General features: G+C 41.7%; 21 non-coding genes across 21 annotated transcripts; 13 read left to right on the top strand and 8 right to left on the bottom strand.

The window, feature by feature from the left end:
• Window positions 1-113: 113 nt before the first annotated feature.
• trnal-cag (transfer RNA leucine (anticodon CAG)) lies at window positions 114-196 on the top strand. The gene has a single exon. It is a non-coding gene; the product is annotated as a tRNA-Leu (tRNA).
• A 116-nt stretch (window positions 197-312) lies between these two features.
• On the top strand, window positions 313-384 carry trnaq-cug (transfer RNA glutamine (anticodon CUG)). The gene has a single exon. It is a non-coding gene; the product is annotated as a tRNA-Gln (tRNA).
• A 425-nt stretch (window positions 385-809) lies between these two features.
• On the bottom strand, window positions 810-881 carry trnaq-uug (transfer RNA glutamine (anticodon UUG)). Its single transcript has one exon. It is a non-coding gene; the product is annotated as a tRNA-Gln (tRNA).
• Window positions 882-1,172: 291 nt separating this feature from the next.
• On the top strand, window positions 1,173-1,255 carry trnal-cag (transfer RNA leucine (anticodon CAG)). The gene has a single exon. It is a non-coding gene; the product is annotated as a tRNA-Leu (tRNA).
• Window positions 1,256-1,861: 606 nt separating this feature from the next.
• On the bottom strand, window positions 1,862-1,933 carry trnaq-uug (transfer RNA glutamine (anticodon UUG)). The gene has a single exon. It is a non-coding gene; the product is annotated as a tRNA-Gln (tRNA).
• A 291-nt stretch (window positions 1,934-2,224) lies between these two features.
• Window positions 2,225-2,307, top strand: trnal-cag (transfer RNA leucine (anticodon CAG)). The gene has a single exon. It is a non-coding gene; the product is annotated as a tRNA-Leu (tRNA).
• A 606-nt stretch (window positions 2,308-2,913) lies between these two features.
• trnaq-uug (transfer RNA glutamine (anticodon UUG)) lies at window positions 2,914-2,985 on the bottom strand. Its single transcript has one exon. It is a non-coding gene; the product is annotated as a tRNA-Gln (tRNA).
• A 291-nt stretch (window positions 2,986-3,276) lies between these two features.
• On the top strand, window positions 3,277-3,359 carry trnal-cag (transfer RNA leucine (anticodon CAG)). The gene has a single exon. It is a non-coding gene; the product is annotated as a tRNA-Leu (tRNA).
• Window positions 3,360-3,475: 116 nt separating this feature from the next.
• On the top strand, window positions 3,476-3,547 carry trnaq-cug (transfer RNA glutamine (anticodon CUG)). The gene has a single exon. It is a non-coding gene; the product is annotated as a tRNA-Gln (tRNA).
• A 400-nt stretch (window positions 3,548-3,947) lies between these two features.
• Window positions 3,948-4,019, bottom strand: trnaq-uug (transfer RNA glutamine (anticodon UUG)). The gene has a single exon. It is a non-coding gene; the product is annotated as a tRNA-Gln (tRNA).
• Window positions 4,020-4,310: 291 nt separating this feature from the next.
• On the top strand, window positions 4,311-4,393 carry trnal-cag (transfer RNA leucine (anticodon CAG)). The gene has a single exon. It is a non-coding gene; the product is annotated as a tRNA-Leu (tRNA).
• A 116-nt stretch (window positions 4,394-4,509) lies between these two features.
• Window positions 4,510-4,581, top strand: trnaq-cug (transfer RNA glutamine (anticodon CUG)). Its single transcript has one exon. It is a non-coding gene; the product is annotated as a tRNA-Gln (tRNA).
• A 400-nt stretch (window positions 4,582-4,981) lies between these two features.
• On the bottom strand, window positions 4,982-5,053 carry trnaq-uug (transfer RNA glutamine (anticodon UUG)). Its single transcript has one exon. It is a non-coding gene; the product is annotated as a tRNA-Gln (tRNA).
• A 291-nt stretch (window positions 5,054-5,344) lies between these two features.
• On the top strand, window positions 5,345-5,427 carry trnal-cag (transfer RNA leucine (anticodon CAG)). Its single transcript has one exon. It is a non-coding gene; the product is annotated as a tRNA-Leu (tRNA).
• A 116-nt stretch (window positions 5,428-5,543) lies between these two features.
• On the top strand, window positions 5,544-5,615 carry trnaq-cug (transfer RNA glutamine (anticodon CUG)). The gene has a single exon. It is a non-coding gene; the product is annotated as a tRNA-Gln (tRNA).
• A 400-nt stretch (window positions 5,616-6,015) lies between these two features.
• On the bottom strand, window positions 6,016-6,087 carry trnaq-uug (transfer RNA glutamine (anticodon UUG)). Its single transcript has one exon. It is a non-coding gene; the product is annotated as a tRNA-Gln (tRNA).
• Window positions 6,088-6,378: 291 nt separating this feature from the next.
• Window positions 6,379-6,461, top strand: trnal-cag (transfer RNA leucine (anticodon CAG)). Its single transcript has one exon. It is a non-coding gene; the product is annotated as a tRNA-Leu (tRNA).
• Window positions 6,462-7,067: 606 nt separating this feature from the next.
• trnaq-uug (transfer RNA glutamine (anticodon UUG)) lies at window positions 7,068-7,139 on the bottom strand. Its single transcript has one exon. It is a non-coding gene; the product is annotated as a tRNA-Gln (tRNA).
• A 291-nt stretch (window positions 7,140-7,430) lies between these two features.
• Window positions 7,431-7,513, top strand: trnal-cag (transfer RNA leucine (anticodon CAG)). The gene has a single exon. It is a non-coding gene; the product is annotated as a tRNA-Leu (tRNA).
• A 606-nt stretch (window positions 7,514-8,119) lies between these two features.
• Window positions 8,120-8,191, bottom strand: trnaq-uug (transfer RNA glutamine (anticodon UUG)). The gene has a single exon. It is a non-coding gene; the product is annotated as a tRNA-Gln (tRNA).
• A 291-nt stretch (window positions 8,192-8,482) lies between these two features.
• Window positions 8,483-8,565, top strand: trnal-cag (transfer RNA leucine (anticodon CAG)). The gene has a single exon. It is a non-coding gene; the product is annotated as a tRNA-Leu (tRNA).
• The last annotated feature ends 7,359 nt before the right edge of the window (window positions 8,566-15,924 follow it).

Genomic DNA, 15,924 nt, shown 5'->3' with positions numbered 1-15,924 from the left:
AAGAGTCTCAATCACCATGAGCCAACCCTCAAGTGTAAACATACAGTTGTTTCTTAGAATAGATTCCTATACTAAATTTGACCTCGTAAGCTAGGACAAGCAGAGGTAATGCAGTCAGGATGGCCGAGCGGTCTAAGGCGCTGCGTTCAGGTCGCAGTCTCCTCTGGAGGCGTGGGTTCGAATCCCACTTCTGACACACTTGTACTTTTCCTTGCAACTGTATTTTCTTCATGCCCTCTTTATCCAGTTATCTGCCCTTTAACAGCAACACGCAAGAAATTGTTTCCCTGATATTTCAGAACGCTGTACATTGGCTCCATGGTGTAATGGTTAGCACTCTGGACTCTGAATCCAGCGATCTGAGTTCAAATCTCGGTGGGACCTGGTTTTGAGGCATTCCAGGTTCAAAGTCTGTTACTGTGGCCAAGATGGTCCAGGGAGACCGGGTGAGACCTTGAACAACTGAGGCATTCCACACCTTGAACAACTGAGGGGAAGTCATCCAATCCTCCTAAAAGGTCCCACATAATCTCTTCACCTTCTGTTAGCACAGGCCGTACGAGGGTTGTTACACTTATATTGCCGCATAAACAGTTTGTAGCACTCTTCATTAACAGCACATTACTCTAGTTGAAATTACTTACAGGACAGTTGTTAAGCTGCAAAAACACATTCCAAAACAAAGTCCAACATAAAGCCTTTTAAAATAATTGATTCAGGGTATGGAAAACAACAGAAACTACATGGCAATCACCACCGAAATAAGATTATTTTCAGTGAACTGCCACACTGCATAGTATCTCATCACTAGGTTCCACCGAGACTTGAACTCGGATCACTGGATTCAAAGTCCAGAGTGCTAACCATTACACCATGGAACCAGTGGAGTCATTATGTCAAGCGTGATTTTTTTTCATAGCAGGACAAAAGTACTGGAAAGTTGCCAGTTGACGGTTGGCTAGGAGACCAAGATGTCAATCTCTCACAAGTCCTTTGATCACGTAGCTTTCACAGCCCCTCAGCATTCAGGTTTGTTGGTCCAATATTGAAACAGATATAAAGAGTCTCAATCACCATGAGCCAACCCTCAAGTGTAAACATACAGTTGTTTCTTAGAATAGATTCCTATACTAAATTTGACCTCGTAAGCTAGGACAAGCAGAGGTAATGCAGTCAGGATGGCCGAGCGGTCTAAGGAGCTGCGTTCAGGTCGCAGTCTCCTCTGGAGGCGTGGGTTCAAATCCCACTTCTGACACACTTGTACTTTTCCTTGCAACTGTATTTTCTTCATGCCCTCTTTATCCAGTTATCTGCCCTTTAACAGCAACACGCAAGAAATTGTTTCCCTGATATTTCAGAATGCTGTACATTGGTTCCATGGTGTAATGGTTAGCACTCTGAATCCAGCGATCCGAGTTAAAATCTCGGTGGGACCTGGTTTTGAGGCATTCCAGGTTCAAAGTCTGTTACTGTGGCCAAGATGGTCCAGGGAGACCGGGTGAGACCTTGAACAACTGAGGCATTCCACACCTTGAACAACTGAGGGGAAGTCATCCAATCCTCCTAAAAGGTCCCACATAATCTCTTCACCTTCTGTTAGCACAGGCCGTACGAGAGTTGTTACACTTATATTGCCGCATAAACAGTTTGTAGCACTCTTCATTAACAGCACATTACTCTAGTTGAAATTACTTACAGGACAGTTGTTAAGCTGCAAAAACACATTCCAAAACAAAGTCCAACACAAAGCCTTTTGAAATAATTGATTTAGGGTATGGAAAACAACAGAAACTACATGGCAATCACCACCGAAATAAGATTATTTTCAGTGAACTGCCACACTGCATTGTATCTCATCACTAGGTTCCACCAAGACTTGAACTCGGATCAATGGATTCAAAGTCCAGAGTGCTAACCATTACACCATGGAACCAGTGGAGTCATTATGTCAAGCGTGATTTTTTTTCATAGCAGGACAAAAGTACTGGAAAGTTGCCAGTTGACGGTTGGCTAGGAGACCAAGATGTCAATCTCTCACAAGTCCTTTGATCACGTAGCTTTCACAGCCCCTCAGCATTCAGGTTTGTTGGTCCAATATTGAAACAGATATAAAGAGTCTCAATCACCATGAGCCAACCCTCAAGTGTAAACATACAGTTGTTTCTTAGAATAGATTCCTATACTAAATTTGACCTCGTAAGCTAGGACAAGCAGAGGTAATGCAGTCAGGATGGCCGAGCGGTCTAAGGCGCTGCGTTCAGGTCGCAGTCTCCTCTGGAGGCGTGGGTTCGAATCCCACTTCTGACACACTTGTACTTTTCCTTGCAACTGTATTTTCTTCATGCCCTCTTTATCCAGTTATCGGCCCTTTAACAGCAACACGCAAGAAATTGTTTCCCTGATATTTCAGAATGCTGTACATTGGTTCCATGGTGTAATGGTTAGCACTCTGAATCCAGCGATCCGAGTTCAAATCTCGGTGGGACCTGGTTTTGAGGCATTCCAGGTTCAAAGTCTGTTACTGTGGCCAAGATGGTCCAGGGAGACCGGGTGAGACCTTGAACAACTGAGGCATTCCACACCTTGAACAACTGAGGGGAAGTCATCCAATCCTCCTAAAAGGTCCCACATGATCTCTTCACCTTCTGTTAGCACAGGCCGTACGAGAGTTGTTACACTTATATTGCCGCATAAACAGTTTGTAGCACTCTTCATTAACAGCACATTACTCTAGTTGAAATTACTTACAGGACAGTTGTTAAGCTGCAAAAACACATTCCAAAACAAAGTCCAACACAAAGCCTTTTGAAATAATTGATTTAGGGTATGGAAAACAACAGAAACTACATGGCAATCACCACCGAAATAAGATTATTTTTAGTGAACTGCCACACTGCCCTGTACCTCATCACTAGGTTCCACCAAGACTTGAACTCAGATCACTGGATTCAAAGTCCAGAGTGCTAACAATTACACCATGGAACCAGTGGAGTCATTACGTCAAGCGTGATTTTTTTTCATAGCAGGACAAAAGTACTGGAAAGTTGCCAGTTGACGGTTGGCTAGGAGACCAAGATGTCAATCTCTCACAAGTCCTTTGATCACGTAGCTTTCACAGCCCCTCAGCATTCAGGTTTGTTGGTCCAATATTGAAACAGATATAAAGAGTCTCAATCACCATGAGCCAACCCTCAAGTGTAAACATACAGTTGTTTCTTAGAATAAATTCCTATACTAAATTTGACCTCGTAAGCTAGGACAAGCAGAGGTAATGCAGTCAGGATGGCCAAGCGGTCTAAGGAGCTGCGTTCAGGTCGCAGTCTCCTCTGGAGGCGTGGGTTCGAATCCCACTTCTGACACACTTGTACTTTTCCTTGCAACTGTATTTTCTTCATGCCCTCTTTATCCAGTTATCTGCCCTTTAACAGCAACACGCAAGAAATTGTTTCCCTGATATTTCAGAATGCTGTACATTGGTTCCATGGTGTAATGGTTAGCACTCTGGACTCTGAATCCAGTGATCCGAGTTCAAATCTCGGTGGGACCTGGTTTTGAGGCATTCCAGGTTCAAAGTCTGTTACTGTGGCCAAGATGGTCCAGGGAGACCGGGTGAGACCTTGAACAACTGAGGGGAAGTCATCCAATCCTCCTAAAAGGTCCCACATAATCTCTTCACCTTCTGTTAGCACAGGCCGTACGAGAGTTGTTACACTTATATTGCCGCATAAACAGTTTGTAGCACTCTTCATTAACAGCACATTACTCTAGTTGAAATTACTTACAGGACAGTTGTTAAGCTGCAAAAGCACATTCCAAAACAAAGTCCAACACAAAGCCTTTTGAAATAATTGATTTAGGGTATGGAAAACAACAGAAACTACATGGCAATCACCACCGAAATAAGATTATTTTCAGTGAACTGCCACACTGCATTGTATCTCATCACTAGGTTCCACCGAGACTTGAACTCAGATCACTGGATTCAAAGTCCAGAGTGCTAACCATTACACCATGGAACCAGTGGAGTCATTATGTCAAGCGTGATTTTTTTTCATAGCAGGACAAAAGTACTGGAAAGTTGCCAGTTGACGGTTGGCTAGGAGACCAAGATGTCAATCTCTCACAAGTCCTTTGATCACGTAGCTTTCACAGCCCCTCAGCATTCAGGTTTGTTGGTCCAATATTGAAACAGATATAAAGAGTCTCAATCACCATGAGCCAACCCTCAAGTGTAAACATACAGTTGTTTCTTAGAATAGATTCCTATACTAAATTTGACCTCGTAAGCTAGGACAAGCAGAGGTAATGCAGTCAGGATGGCCCAGAGGTCTAAGGCGCTGCGTTCAGGTCGCAGTCTCCTCTGGAGGCGTGGGTTCGAATCCCACTTCCGACACACTTGTACTTTTCCTTGCAACTGTATTTTCTTCATGCCCTCTTTATCCAGTTATCGGCCCTTTAACATCAACACGCAAGAAATTGTTTCCCTCATATATCAGAATGCTGTACATTGGTTCCATGGTGTAATGGTTAGCACTCTGGACTCTGAATCCAGCGATCCGAGTTCAAATCTCGGTGGGACCTGGTTTTGAGGCATTCCAGGTTCAAAGTCTGTTACTGTGGCCAAGATGGTCCAGGGAGACCGGGTGAGACCTTGAACAACTGAGGGGAAGTCATCCAATCCTCCTAAAAGGTCCCACATAATCTCTTCACCTTCTGTTAGCACATGCCGTACGAGAGTTGTTACACTTATATTGCCGCATAAACAGTTTGTAGCACTCTTCATTAACAGCACATTACTCTAGTTGAAATTACTTACAGGACAGTTGTTAAGCTGCAAAAGCACATTCCAAAACAAAGTCCAACACAAAGCCTTTTGAAATAATTGATTTAGGGTATGGAAAACAACAGAAACTACATGGCAATCACCACCGAAATAAGATTATTTTTAGTGAACTGCCACACTGCCCTGTACCTCATCACTAGGTTCCACCAAGACTTGAACTCAGATCACTGGATTCAAAGTCCAGAGTGCTAACAATTACACCATGGAACCAGTGGAGTCATTACGTCAAGCGTGATTTTTTTTCATAGCAGGACAAAAGTACTGGAAAGTTGCCAGTTGACGGTTGGCTAGGAGACCAAGATGTCAATCTCTCACAAGTCCTTTGATCACGTAGCTTTCACAGCCCCTCAGCATTCAGGTTTGTTGGTCCAATATTGAAACAGATATAAAGAGTCTCAATCACCATGAGCCAACCCTCAAGTGTAAACATACAGTTGTTTCTTAGAATAGATTCCTATACTAAATTTGACCTCGTAAGCTAGGATAAGCAGAGGTAATGCAGTCAGGATGGCCGAGCAGTCTAAGGCGCTGCGTTCAGGTCGCAGTCTCCTCTGAAGAGGTGGGTTCGAATCCCACTTCTGACACACTTGTACTTTTCCTTGCAACTGTATTTTCTTCATGCCCTCCTTATCCAGTTAGCTGCCCTTTAACAGCAACACGCAAGAAATTGTTTCCCTGATATTTCAGAATGCTGTACATTGGTTCCATGGTGTAATGGTTAGCACTCTGGACTCTGAATCCAGCGATCCGAGTTCAAATCTCGGTGGGACCTGGTTTTGAGGCATTCCAGGTTCAAAGTCTGTTACTGTGGCCAAGATGGTCCAGGGAGACCGGGTGAGACCTTGAACAACTGAGGGGAAGTCATCCAATCCTCCTAAAAGGTCCCACATAATCTCTTCACCTTCTGTTAGCACAGGCCGTACGAGAGTTGTTACACTTATATTGCCGCATAAACAGTTTGTAGCACTCTTCATTAACAGCACATTACTCTAGTTGAAATTACTTACAGGACAGTTGTTAAGCTGCAAAAGCACATTCCAAAACAAAGTCCAACACAAAGCCTTTTGAAATAATTGATTTAGGGTATGGAAAACAACAGAAACTACATGGCAATCACCACCGAAATAAGATTATTTTCAGTGAACTGCCACACTGCATTGTATCTCATCACTAGGTTCCACCAAGACATGAACTCAGATCACTGGATTCAAAGTCCAGAGTGCTAACCATTACACCATGGAACCAGTGGAGTCATTATGTCAAGCGTGATTTTTTTTCATAGCAGGACAAAAGTACTGGAAAGTTGCCAGTTGACGGTTGGCTAGGAGACCAAGATGTCAATCTCTCACAAGTCCTTTGATCACGTAGCTTTCACAGCCCCTCAGCATTCAGGTTTGTTGGTCCAATATTGAAACAGATATAAAGAGTCTCAATCACCATGAGCCAACCCTCAAGTGTAAACATACAGTTGTTTCTTAGAATAGATTCCTATACTAAATTTGACCTCGTAAGCTAGGACAAGCAGAGGTAATGCAGTCAGGATGGCCGAGCGGTCTAAGGCGCTGCGTTCAGGTCGCAGTCTCCTCTGGAGGCGTGGGTTCGAATCCCACTTCCGGCACACTTGTACTTTTCCTTGCAACTGTATTTTCTTCATGCCCTCTTTATCCAGTTATCGGCCCTTTAACAGCAACACGCAAGAAATTGTTTCCCTGATATTTCAGAATGCTGTACATTGGTTCCATGGTGTAATGGTTAGCACTCTGAATCCAGCGATCCGAGTTCAAATCTCGGTGGGACCTGGTTTTGAGGCATTCCAGGATCAAAGTCTGTTACTGTGGCCAAGATGGTCCAGGGAGACCGGGTGAGACCTTGAACAACTGAGGCATTCCACACCTTGAACAACTGAGGGGAAGTCATCCAATCCTCCTAAAAGGTCCCACATAATCTCTTCACCTTCTGTTAGCACAGGCCGTACGAGAGTTGTTACACTTATATTGCCGCATAAACAGTTTGTAGCACTCTTCATTAACAGCACATTACTCTAGTTGAAATTACTTACAGGACAGTTGTTAAGCTGCAAAAACACATTCCAAAATAAAGTCCAACACAAAGCCTTTTGAAATAATTGATTTAGGGTATGGAAAACAACAGAAACTACATGGCAATCACCACCGAAATAAGATTATTTTTAGTGAACTGCCACACAGCCCTGTGCCTCATCACTAGGTTCCACCAAGACTTGAACTCAGATCACTGGATTCAAAGTCCAGAGTGCTAACCATTACACCATGGAACCAGTGGAGCCATTATGTCAAGCGTGATTTTTTTTCATAGCAGGACAAAAGTACTGGAAAGTTGCCAGTTGATGGTTGGCTAGCAGACCAAGATGTCAATCTCTCACAAGTCCTTTGATCACGTAGCTTTCACAGCCCCTCAGCATTCAGGTTTGTTGGTCCAATATTGAAACAGATATAAAGAGTCTCAATCACCATGAGCCAACCCTCAAGTGTAAACATACAGTTGTTTCTTAGAATAGATTCCTATACTAAATTTGACCTCGTAAGCTAGGACAAGCAGAGCTACTGCAGTCAGGATGGCCGAGCGGTCTAAGGCGCTGCGTTCAGGTCGCAGTCTCCTCTGGAGGCGTGGGTTCGAATCCCACTTCTGACACACTCGTACTTTTCCTTGCAACTGTATTTTCTTCATGCCCTCTTTATCCAGTTATCGGCCCTTTAACAGCAACACGCAAGAAATTGTTTCCCTGCTATTTCAGAATGCTGTACATTGGTTCCATGGTGTAATGGTTAGCACTCTGAATCCAGCGATCCAAGTTCAAATCTCGGTGGGACCTGGTTTTGAAGCATTCCAGGTTCAAAGTCTGTTACTGTGGCCAAGATGGTCCAGGGAGACCGGGTGAGACCTTGAACAACTGAGGCATTCCACACCTTGAACAACTGAGGGGAAGTCATCCAATCCTCCTAAAAGGTCCCACATAATCTCTTCACCTTCTGTTAGCACAGGCCGTACGAGAGTTGTTACACTTATATTGCCGCAGAAACAGTTTGTAGCACTCTTCATTAACAGCACATTACTCTAGTTGAAATTACTTACAGGACAGTTGTTAAGCTGCAAAAACACATTCCAAAACAAAGTCCAACTCAAAGTCTTTTGAAATAATTGATTTAGGGTATGGAAAACAACAGAAACTACATGGCAATCACCACCGAAATAAGATTATTTTTAGTGAACTGCCACACTGCCCTGTACCTCATCACTAGGTTCCACCAAGACTTGAACTCAGATCACTGGATTCAAAGTCCAGAGTGCTAACAATTACACCATGGAACCAGTGGAGCCATTATGTCAAGTGTGATTTTTTTTCATAGCAGGACAAAAGTACTGGAAAGTTGCCAGTTGATGGTTGGCTAGCAGACCAAGATGTCAATCTCTCACAAGTCCTTTGATCACGTAGTTTTCACAGCCCCTCAGCATTCAGGTTTGTTGGTCCAATATTGAAACAGATATAAAGAGTCTCAATCACCATGAGCCAACCCTCAAGTGTAAACATACAGTTGTTTCTTAGAATAGATTCCTATACTAAATTTGACCTCGTAAGCTAGGACAAGCAGAGGTAATGCAGTCAGGATGGCCGAGCGGTCTAAGGCGCTGTGTTCAGGTCGCAGTCTCCTCTGGAGGCGTGGGTTCGAATCCCACTTCTGACACACTTGTACTATTCCTTGCAACTGTATTTTCTTCATGCCCTCTTTATCCAGTTATCTGCCCTTTAACAGCAACACGCAAGAAATTGTTTCCCTGCTATTTCAGAATGCTGTACATTGGTTCCATGGTGTAATGGTTAGTTGGTCCAATATTGAAACAGATATAAGGTGTTTCAATCACCATGAGCCATCCGTAAGTGTAAACATACATATTTCAAAATTATTTTGAAATAATTGATTTAGGAAAGGGATCCATTGCTATTGCTGTCAGTAAAATTCAATGATGTTTCAGAAAGCATCAGGTTTTTGTAGAAGAAGAATGCAAACTCACAACTCATACACCTAGCTTCACTTTGCACAAAACAGCAACCATGACTGGAACCATCTAGCAATCTGATAAGTACAGCAGGGAACTATACATTTTTTCAATTTGGTAACCATCCATCACCCAGTGACTTTTCAACAGCCTGGGCTCATCCAGGATTTGAACCTGGGACCTCTTGTGTCCGAAGCGAGAATTATACCCGTTGTAGCCGTTATCAGCAGCCACGTTTACAACTCTCTTCCTGCAGGACTCAGGACTGTGGATTAACATTACTTTCACCAAGGAACAAAGGAACTGATCAATGATTTAAGTCTCCCTCTCAGACAGGATGTTATGAACTTTTACAACACCTGGAATAAACAATCGAGCGGAAACAGAACACTCTGCTATCTACAAATTGACCCCAAAGACATGAACTCTGACCGAAACCAGTCTCTGCAAAGTCGTAAAATTGACCATCTGTTGAAGGACTGCTGAAGAACTGAATTAAACCACAGCTTTCAATTCTGCATCAAATGAACATTTATGTCTTTCTTCATCTAGATATTTGTAATTGTCACATTGAATGTATTATAATCATCTTTTTAAACTCAAAATCTGATCTTCAGAACAGGAATAAGAGTTATATTATGTTTAATAGGAATTTGACGTGGAGCACTATTGCCATCTAGTGTTAGAATATCCATGAATACGTAACCTTCATAATTATACATTTAGACGTGTTATAAAGCATACTCTTTGATATTAGCTATAGAAGGTGTTATTTAAAGACACCAATTTCTTTTCCTACTTTATAAATATGTCTTATTAAGAATGTTGACTGTATAACATGTTTTTGTTCACCTACAGGCTGGGATTAACTGAGGATGTTCCAAGATGGTGTGATTTTCATCTCAACATGAATCTGATAGAAATGCTTGTCTAAATATATGACGTGAACCTACATCAGCGTGGATCTGATAGAAACAATATCGAAATGAATGTATGGTGATGTATATATGTTTAGATTCTTATTCTTAATCTTATTGAGTAAATTTGGTTTCGTTCAAACAATTGTCCTCCAGTCAGAATGGGAGTCACCCGTGGGCGGCACCCCTCTTTGCCTGCAGACCCCCCTCTTCTCATCCAGCTGAGCTCAGATCTTTGGGTTCTTTTTAGTTTTGGTTTCTTGAAGTTTAGAGCTTCAGCTCTTGCTCTCTTCTCTTCGGACTTTGGTCCGAATCACTTCTTTTAAGTTTGTGCCGTAGAGACGAGTCTCTGCCAAACTTTCTTTTTCACGCACAATTTTTGGAACATCAATTCTTTCTGGCTCAAGCAAGGTTTTTGAACTTTCTTCTCCAAAGTCTTTGCTCTTCAATTTTGAACGCCAATTCCTTAATTTGGATTCATCAAGATGGCCATCCGGTTAATCTGAATTGGAAATCGACATATCAAAAGACTCTTTAATATTTTTTCCTGTTGGATCCTCTTGGAGCTTCTGAGACAACGGCTGAAACACGGGAGCAGCCGGCGGAGTTCAATTGAACACATCTCACAGTAAGACTGCTGGTGGCAAGGGGTGTTTGAAGATTGAGTCTTGAGTCGTGTCTATTCAGAGCCCTCCTTTAAATCCAAATAGAATCCCAAAATTCCTTTATCAACTTTTTCTTTTTGACCATTTTCTGATTAAGTCATTCAAACAATACCGCATCTTATCTCGTTACTAAATATATAATGTCACCATACATTATAATTGCATTATCCTGATCATAATAATCCTATTCTTTATCTGTTTCATCTATACATTATTGTTTACCCTTTTTTATATTAAATCTTACACATAAAATTCAGGACTTTGTCTGTGTGTTTTCTTGTTTAACATTTCCAGAACTTACTTCTTTCAAGATAAGAAACTGACTGATTAATTAATTAACTTATACCATTAAAGTTATTTTCTTCCTTTAACAGGAAGTGGTGCCCCTTCTTAAATCCGAGGTTAAATAAAGATATAACATCTAAATAATTTAATTACACTACACCGTAGACCAACGAGCAACAAAATTTCAATTCAATAGAAAATTTCACAAATTTCCATAATGCCAAAAAAATGCCCTTTTAAGTCTTGGGATCATATCAAATCTTTTTCTTGCACAACTGCAAAATTAAAGGTTTTTGCAGAAGAAGAGTGTGCTGCAGTGAACCTAGCGTCACGTTGCACAAATATGGGACCTTGACTGGAATCTTGGGGAACCATGCATTATTGCAATTCGGTAACCAATCATGACACCATGACTTTTAAATAGCTTGGGCTTGTACAGGATGTGAAACCAGGACCTCTTGCACCCTAAGCGGGAATCATAACACTAGACCAACGAGCCACAAAATTTGGATTTCCAAAGAACATTTGACAAATTTCTGTAATGCCAAAAGCCTTGTGATCATATCAAAACTTTTTCTTGCACTATTGCGAAGGGATAGGGATCCATTGTTATGGCTGTCAGTTACATTCAAGGATGTTTCAGAAAGCATTAGCTTTTGCAGAAGACGGGTGGAAATTCACTGATTAGTATAGCGGGGAAGCATGCATTTTTGCATCCAAACATGACACAGTGACTTTTCAATAGCCTGAACCACTGCAAAGCATCCTGAGAGAGCAGTGAAAGAGTTTCTTACGCAGCACCACATGTGGACATTAAAGTGCAGGGATTTGGAAAGAGATGGCATGAAGACATACCATTGCCACAGGGGATTGTATTAAAAAGCAACCTTGGCTGGCTGTCTTAAAACTGTGGTCAGTTAAAAGAATAAAGCACTGGCCAGTCCGAGAACATTATATCAGTTGCTTGATCAGAACAGTGCACAGTTGCACAACGCTATGGTCTACAGGCTGGTCAGAGGCCAGAGACAGTCTTGCATGTGTCTGAACATAGAGAATCAATGCTGCAGCTGTACTTCTAGCACTGTATATTCTTGTCATCATGTCCACCTGACATGCAACGACTTGCTGAATAGACATTCCCATTATCATGTTACAGACAACACTTGCAAGGAAAAGCACAACTGTGTCAGAAGTGCGATTTGAACCCACGTCTCCAGAGGAGACCGCGACCTGAACAGCCCCTTAGACCGCTCAGTCACCCTGACTGCATGAGTGTAGCTTTGCCCTGTCAAATATAGAATAGGAAACTATTTTAAGACACAAAATTGTGGCACTTTCTATCTGTTCCAAAAGTGGGCCAACAAACATGAATGCTGAGGGTCTGTGAAAACTGGGTGATCAAATGACTTGTGAGAGATTTGCATCTTGGTCTGCTAGCCAACCATCAACACTGGCATCTTTCCAGCAACAGGGAAGTAAAGATGTTAACAAGCTGATGCAAATTGGGGGGTCAGTACGAACACTCAGGATGCTCAGATGCAGTTTAATTGCCTTTACTGTCTTTCTGACAACACAACAGCACAGTATTGCACCAATGAGGCTTACAGGTGTTGAATCTTCTACTAGGTGCTTACATACAGTACAGACCAAAAGTTTGGACACACCTTCTCATTCAAAGAGTTTTCTTTATTTTCATGACTATGAAAATTGTAGATTCACACTGAAGGCATCAAAACTATGAATTAACACATGTGGAATTATATACTTAACAAAAAAGTGTGAAACAACTGAAAATATGTCTTATATTCTAGGTTCTTCAAAGTAGCCACCTTTTCCTTTGATTACTGCTTTGCACACTCTTGGCATTCTCTTGATGAGCTTCAAGAGGTAGTCACCTGAAATGGTCTGCCAACAGTCTTGAAGGAGTTCCCAGAGATGCTTAGCACTTGTTGGCCCTTTTGCCTTCACTCTGCGGTCCAGCTCACCCCAAACCATCTCGATTGGGTTCAGGTCCGGTGACTGTGGAGGCCAGGTCATCTGGCGCAGCACCCCATCACTCTCCTTCTTGGTCAAATAGCCCTTACACAGCCTGGAGGTGTGTTTGGGGTCATTGTCCTGTTGAAAAATAAATGATGGTCCAACTAAACGCAAACCGGATGGAATAGCATGCCGCTGCAAGATGCTGTGGTAGCCATGCTGGTTCAGTATGCCTTCAATTTTGAATAAATCCCCAACAGTGTCACCAGCAAAGCACCCCCAAACCATCACACCTCCTCCTCCATGCTTCACGGTGGGAACCAGGCATGTAGAGTCCATCCGTTCACCTTTTCTGCGTCGCACAAAGACACGGTGGTTGGAACCAAAGATCTCAAATTTGGACTCATCAGACCAAAGCACAGATTTCCACTGGTCTAATGTCCATTCCTTGTGTTCTTTAGCCCAAACAAGTCTCTTCTGCTTGTTGCCTGTCCTTAGCAGTGGTTTCCTAGCAGCTATTCTACCATGAAGGCCTGATTCACACAGTCTCCTCTTAACAGTTGTTCTAGAGATGTGTCTGCTGCTAGAACTCTGTGTGGCATTGACCTGGTCTCTAATCTGAGCTGCTGTTAACCTGCGATTTCTGAGGCTGGTGACTCGGATGAACTTATCCTCCGCAGCAGAGGTGACTCTTGGTCTTCCTTTCCTGGGGCGGTCCTCATGTGAGCCAGTTTCTTTGTAGCGTTTGATGGTTTTTGCGACTGCACTTGGGGACACTTTCAAAGTTTCCCCAATTTTTCGGACTGACTGACCTTCATTTCTTAAAGTAATGATGGCCACTCGTTTTTCTTTACTTAGCTGCTTTTTTCTTGCCATAATACAAATTCTAACAGTCTATTCAGTGGGACTATCAGCTGTGTATCCACCTGACTTCTGCACAACACAACTGATGGTCCCAACCCCATTTATAAGGCAAGAAATCCCACTTATTGAACCTGACAGGGCACACCTGTGAAGTGAAAACCATTTCAGGTGACTACCTCTTGAAGCTCATCAAGAGAATGCAGAGTGTGTGCAAAGCAGTAATCAGAGCAAAAGGTGGCTACTTTGAAGAAACTAGAATATAAGGCGTATTTTCAGTTGTTTTACACTTTTTTGTTAAGTATATATTTCCACATGTGTTAATTCATAGTTTTGATGCCTTCAGTGTGAATCTACAATGTCAATAGTCATGAAAAGAAAGGACACTCATTGAATGAGAAGGTGTGTCCAAACTTTTGGTCTGTACTGTACGTGCATTGTCTAAATGAGAAACATAAAAGGATGCCACATAGCATAATCAAACAAAGTAGCACATATCTTAATCATACATGACCGTGATGTCACACCAGTAATTACAGGAGATTTTATAACTACCTTATAACTATGCTATAAGAAAGTATACAATGCATTTTAAGTTAAAACACAAACATAATTCCACTGAAAAGTATACATCAATCACTATCAGCATAGAACTAGCTCCCTTGTACACAGAATACATTGGCTTAACGAGCATTAACATGCCATGTGCTTGTTAACTTAGCTCAGCATAGCCTAAACCTCCAAATAAATAAAAACATAAATGCACAGAACACTCAACAAGTCCTTTTCAGTCTGAACATATCCAAGTTTACTTACAATTCCTTCAGTGACGCACAACTCACACACAACTCGCACTATTTTGCTAGTAAATCCACTCAGCTCTGAGTTCTATCGATGCACCTCCTGCTGCCTGCTGCCCTCACGTGCTTACCTGCGTTGTATAGTGTAGTTCTGCACTTCGCCACTAGAGGGCACTGCATCCTCAATTGACAGAATTTCCAACAATATTAATTCAGTGCAATACAATATTTTACATTGGTGATTACTGCCTTGGCCAGTCGTCCTGACCCATGGTTGGTTTAATTTGTGAGATTTATCTTCTGCTTGGGATATGGTGGGCTGGCTGGCACAATAATATTGTTAGCAGTGCAACTACTGTTGCATGTGTATTTTTCACAGCTATCAAAATGTAAAAGAACCAAAAACAGGTATTTTATATCATTATATGATGCTGTTCATCACTCAATTATAAAATTATACCCATTTGATATAGCTACTCTGTCTACCTTAACCCACATTATTTCTATTTTAACCACAGAAATAATTGGGTATTATTTTTTTCTTTAGGAGAATAAGGCATTGGCTTTTATCACACATGGGCTTGTTGCTCTTAAAGAGGCAATCATTTTTTCTGTCACTTACCTATGGACACGTCACTTCTCAAGATCAACCTCCATTTTTAATCCACTGGTTTCTAGTGCTTGGACTACGTTACGTTGTCTGTTTCAGCTTGTTTCTCAGAAAAATGCTAAATCTGCCATTTCTGTCCCCAAATCAAGTCTTGCAGGGTAACCACCAGCAGTTATCACAGCATTCATTAAGTAGCGAGGGATGATCTTTGGTTCACTGTTTGCTTACTATTTGATGGCAATGCAGCTGCTTCGGCTTTTTGCATCGTGTTTGTTTCTTTTGAAATAAGACATAAGACATAAGAAATAAGACACTCTATTGTCATTGTATGCGATACAACGAAATTTCATTGGTGACAAACAGCCCAGCAGCAATGTATGAGATAAAAATAAGATAAAAAATATATTCAAACAGCAGATTAGACAACATACAGCAGCACACAATATATACAAAATGTACAGGAATAATTTACAGCAATTTTCAGACGTTGCATTTGTTTCAGGACTTCGCGTTTGAATGTGCAGCGTTATGCCTCACATTTGTATGTCGTTTTATCCATTGCTGAACCTTTCCCCCCGTCGGCCACCATATGCATCGCTTACGGTGTGAACATTCAGTTCAAAAGCATTTCCATATCTCCAAAAGTGGACTAACTAGGCTACGTAGATTTAGCGCTGTAGAACCCAAAGCTAAATTGACTGCATTATACCTGGTTGAAAGTTGAAACCAAATCCAAAACAAAGAGTTAACTAAATCTACAACTTGAAAAATTAGAGCTCTGCCTCTGTAGGATCTTCTTATTGTGTAGTCTTCAAATCACAGTGTAATCCTTTAATAAAGGATTTCTCCTTGAAACATGATTCACTTCACTAACTCAAATAGAAAGGCTGGAGTGGGCATGATCTAATCACATGTAAAGGTCCAATAAAAT

The sequence above is a fragment of the Labrus mixtus genome, chromosome 22 (assembly GCF_963584025.1).
Source record: "Labrus mixtus chromosome 22, fLabMix1.1, whole genome shotgun sequence".
NCBI classification, from domain to species: domain Eukaryota; kingdom Metazoa; phylum Chordata; class Actinopteri; order Labriformes; family Labridae; genus Labrus; species Labrus mixtus.
Note: the sequence above shows the minus strand (reverse complement) of the source record. Positions and strands in the feature narration are given on the sequence as shown.